Source organism: Pinus tabuliformis, chromosome Q (assembly GCF_031772625.1).
Source record: "Pinus tabuliformis cultivar Carrire ecotype Pingquan chromosome Q, CPIR1, whole genome shotgun sequence".
In the NCBI taxonomy this organism is placed as follows: domain Eukaryota; kingdom Viridiplantae; phylum Streptophyta; class Pinopsida; order Pinales; family Pinaceae; genus Pinus; species Pinus tabuliformis.
In genome coordinates, this window is record NC_142296.1 from 1,109,471,739 (window position 1) to 1,109,477,511 (window position 5,773).

Below are 5,773 nucleotides of genomic sequence, written 5' to 3' on the forward strand. Positions count from 1 at the left end.
CTACAACACTAAGAGATCTATCATCACCAACATATATATTTTTGGTGTTACAATCATTTAAAGAAGAAAACATGGCTTTGTTTTTGGCCATGTGATAAGAAGCTCTAGAATCAATGAGCCACTCATGAGAATGAGAAGAAGAAGATACATTTAGTGCATAGCCAGATCAAGATGCTTGACAACCACATGCAGAAAGTGCCATTCCTGAAGATGAAGTTGAAGTGGAAGAGTGCTCCAAATGGATGTTATGCTTCTTCATTGCTACTTCCACGGCTTCCATCTCCTTAAAGCATTTGGATTCTAGGTGGCCATCTTGATTACAAAAGTTGCAATGTCTATCAGTCTTCTTCCCTTTGTTTTTATTTGTCTTATCATTTTGTTGAAATGATTTTTCATTTTGAGCCTGAAATTCCTTAGGACCCTTGTTTGGTTTAGGACCATTCCTTTTAGGATACAACTTCTTAGGATTATTTGGATTTGGTTGCTGCTGGGCGGCTAACACTTTCTTAGAAGAGTTTCTAAGATTAAGAAGACCAAAGTGTAAGAGTTTTTCTTGTTCTCTTATTAAAGAATCACAAAAAGAATCAAGGGAAGGGGACTTGTAGTCTTGTCCTTGAGAAATGAAGGCTTCCCTTGTAGAATGGAAGGTGGAAAAAAACACAGAGTAGGTTGGTCCCAACTTAGTAAGAATGGAATAGATAAGGCTACTATCTTCTTTATTAATCTTAACACCTTCCAAGAGAAGTCTAAGGGTCTTGAACTTGGACAAAAAATCTTCAATGCAAGAAAAATTATTAGGGTCCAATGTAAGCAACTCATTTTCAAGTTGATGGGCTCTAAGTTCATTTTTTATTCCAAAAACATTAGTAATCTGTTTCAATGCTTCATCAGGAGTATCAAGTTCTGCAATATGGAATCTAAGATCTGGAGAAATAGACATCCCTATCAACCCACGTGCTTGATCTTGCCTATTTTCCCATTTAGCTGCCTTATCTTCATCTTTTGGTTTGGTTTCACTGATTCTGATTGGGCTGGTGACCCTGATGATCAGAAGTCTACTGCAAGTTATGTGTTCACTCTTGGTTCAGGACCTATTACATGGGCTTGCAAGAAACAAGGTGCCATTTCTCTTTCTTCAGTAGAAGCAGAGTATCGTGGTGTCGTAGAAGCTAGTAAGGAAGCCTTTTGGCTTCGTCAGATCCTGTCAGAGTTTGGCTATCAACAGCAACATCCGACTACACTTAGCCCACCATATATTTTGGGTCTTTAGCCCACCATATATTTCCCAATTCCCACCACTTGGGTACATTGCCAATAAAACATCATTTTATTGGGTCAACTCCACACAAACTCAGTACCCCAGGGGTTGTGGGAGTACCTCCCAAGCTACACATCTCAACACGATATGCATACCTATATGCCTAGAAGCTTCCTCTAGTGATAAAGGATTATGTTTAATCCCTTGGTTGTGTTCAAGGCCCCATGATCTATAACTAGTGCTATAAAAACTTCTAATTGAAATTATATCACCCCTTTCCAAACATGTTATAAACCTTCTAATTGAAATTATATTGCCCCATAAATGCCAAACATATCATAGAGAGAGCATATGTGGTAGCTAAAAGCCTTATCTATAACCTTAAGCCTTAGAATCCGTTTTTCATATACATAATCCCTAAGTTTCCTCCCTCAACTATGTTGAAGGTACCCACCATCTATTAATCCAAACCTCTTAACAATACTCATGTCAAGAAGTATTATTTAGTTATCTCTTGTAAACAAAGTGTCCTTGAATGGTTTCTTTTCTTTAATATATGTTGTATTACACTAAATAACATGTTTAGCTCTATATGTGAAGATTCTCCATCATCATATGTTATGAATAATCCATAACAAATTTTGACATCACTCTTATTTGACATCGTTAATGTTATTATATTAAAAGAAAGAATACTTATAATTTTTATTAATACCATTAACTCTTTCTCTTTACAACAATAGCTTCAAACAATTCCATTCTCAACGGAATCAATAGCCTACAACAATCATTTATCATGATTCCATAGTAAACTACAAGTTACATGGTATCTGGATATAGCAATTTCATATCAGTGTATGCTTTTCCAAAATTGCCTAAAATGTTTAACTAGAAAATGTCATCTTTGAAGTATATGAGGATTTTGGATTTATATCATTATTAGGTTTAATTAAGAAAGTATAAAGAGATAATTTCCTTGCAATACAAAATTCCATATAAGGATGATTCACACTCCTATGATTAAGAGAGAACTTTCGTTTATTTTAATAAAATAGTATATTTTTTGTATTAACTATATGGAAGGGTCAAGTAGGTTGTTGTAGTATGTTTTGAATAGAATAATTTTGTGTGCACAAATCTACCATTTTCAATGTGGCTCGAACCGCTAAATATTTTTTAAATATCCTCTGCAAAACCAATGAATAATCTAAAAAGAAATAGAATTTGTTAAATAATCACATGCAATTATGCCATCTTCATATTCAAAAATTAATTCACTTTGTAATATGAGTTATTTTAAATAACTCAATGTAATTTGTATTTTCACTCTTTTAAATAGTTTAAAAAGGAAGCATTTTTGTTACCATTGGCATACAGGGTTAACTTGGCCCTATAACTTGAACAAGGAAATTACAACTTCCATATAGGTATACATTCCATATCTCTCTAGCCCAAAAAGATGGGGAATGGACATACAATTTGTAACATACCTCGGTAACCTCACAGAAAAATGCAAGGAGTTAGAATTTTTTTACACAAATTACCCATAGGTAATTATCCAAATCACTCTTCTACATTCCTCATTAACCATTAATTATAATTTCCTTTAGTACGTAAAGTAAATTTAATAAAGGAATATTAAGTTGCATAACCATTAACAACCACTCTTGTAGTATATTAACATAAACTCTATGATGTAACCTTGCATCCATTTCATGATTCTTTTAACAACATTAATTAATCACATCTTGATATTATCACCATTACATTATGCAAAGAATTAACATCATCAAACTCACATAGTAAGAAGTCGCATCATTGAACACCGATATACCCTCGAAACCCCGTAGGGTGAAAACCAGAAAATGTTTAATTTTATTATTAAATCCTTATGAGGGTTTTCACCTCTCACTCAATAGCCTATAAGAGAGTCCATCCCTTATCCAATTTTATAAAATATTACAATGAAATATCGTTAAAATACCACATACCTAGCTAAAAGCTATTACAATTGTCATGAAACCATTTACCCACATATCACCACTCTCTACATCCTTGTGGCATGTTTGTTACATCAATGGACCATCATGAAACTTGTACTCATCGGCATGGACAATTAGTTCTTATCTACCACAAAGTTAAACATAATTTGTCTTGGTCACATATCATCATCCTTCCTGTCATTGTTGTCATCAACAAGCTTTGGTAACATGATTAGATAAAGAATTAATCAATAAATAATCAATCTTTAAAAGTGATCTTCTAACATCTATTCATGTGTATACATGAGATGTAAATATATTATCACAATGTGCTTCTTCTAATAACATTGTGCATGTATAAACAAATAGTTATCAAGTGTGTCAAAATAATTACCATGTTTCTATGATCATTCTTTCACCAGCACACGTTCATATCCAAAAGAAACCACTGTAACCATGCATTTGACTTAAAGGATAGTAGCAACTTATCTTCGTTTTCCGTCCATGTAATTAGGTAAAACTTATTCAAAGAGAGCTAGACCCTTAGCTTCTTCTTTGTTCATGTAACTAAGTAATCTTTCCAATACAATAGATATTATAATACATAAAAGCACATGCGGCATTCTAAGATAAAGATAACATGGTAGACATCATTATCGTGCATGCAAATGCAAGTCCCTTTTTGAAAAGCATCTTTCCCAAGATAGAGTTATTTACAAAATATATTGTATGCACAAAGACATGCATTGCTCTAAAACAAAACTAATGTGTTATTCATTATTTCTTGCATCTAGATGTATGTATTTTACAAAGGAAAGCTAGTGCACTTATTGTAGGTAATTACTTGTTTTACTTTCTAGGATCTAACATAATACTTATTCTTTTCTGCACACAAATCCATGTTTCTCTTTAAAAGATCTAACACAATATTTTTATCTTCATGCATGTAATCAACTATTGTTTCTATGCTTCTGTATATGTTTTCTTTTCACATAGATATTTTAAAGAACCCAACATAGTTTCTCTATATTTTTATGTACAAAGTTCTCATGCATTTGTTTCCAAGATATATATATATATATATATATATATATATATATATATATATATATATATATATATATATATATATATATATATATATATATATATATATATATATATATATATATATATTCCGAAATATATTATAATTTCTTAATCTTTCCATGCAAAAATGACATATATAACTAAGCACAACACCACGATATTTTCTAAAGAATCTAAAAAACTACCTATTCTTCTCAATAAAGAATGTAGTTCCTTATCTCTTAGTAAAATATATTTGGATAATCTCTTGTAGACCAAAGAAAGACATCGTGCCTTTCAATAGTCAATGATTTAGAAGATTGTTGGCTTTAATTACCAGCGGCAACTCTTTCTTGACCCATTATGAAGAGGAGAGTGACGCCAACAATGTGTATCTATTTCTCGGCTACTACACTTAGAGCGACTGTCCTTCCCCCAATCTTTTATTTGTGAAGGTATTTAGCAATGAAAGCTACACGAGTATAGTGAATCATAAAGTGACTAGCAAGGAAAAGGGGGCAAATGTTAATAGCGGCATTCTGCAATTCAGGTCCTGTTGTTGAGCCTATAAGATGATTTGATTCCCCCATATTGACCCAGTAACCATTTTTTTAACCTTGATCACCTCCTTTCATTCAGTTTTATGAGCGTTAAATAATTCTTTTCCTCACCCAAGAAGAACCATGTAAACTAGGAAAGTTACATAACTGACAAGGTAATTCCTATTGGTATTACTTAGGTAATTCCTATCATTAGTTAAGATGAGGAGCACCTTAACTAAATTTTAGTTATATATTACATTAGTACTCTTATTTTGAATATATGAATATACGAAAGATTTTCTTGTAGGGATGTTACATACTCCCCCCCAAAAGAGAACACCATCCTCTGTGTCCATTTCTCGCTGCAACATTAAATTTTACTCATGATATAAAAATCTAAACCACAAAAAATGGATCTTTCCTCTTTAAAATGAAATATTTCATTCCGAAAGAAAATATCAATAAACAAAAACAATAATGTTATAAGATAAGAAAAATCAATAGTCATAAGCATTTATATGTGCAACAATATGCAAGTTCTTCTCTCCATCACTTGGCCATTATTCAAATTGATAAAATAAAAAACAAAATATCTATACCAACTTAACATTACTTACCAATTACTCTTGGAAGTCATGGTCACTTTCATGAAAATTATCTAAGAATGGTTTGAGAACCCATCTTCACTCCATGGAAAGTACCTTGTAATGTATGACTAACAAATTTGATCACATTAGTGACACCATTTTCAATCAAATGAAATAATTTTAACTAGAAATTATTTATGCAATGTCAAATAATACTTTAACAACAACACTTCCACATGTACTCATAGAGAACCAACCCTCTAATCATCAAAATGATAAATCATTGCACCATGTGCACATTGCCTTAGCTCTCACTAAAGACATCCACATAGTACT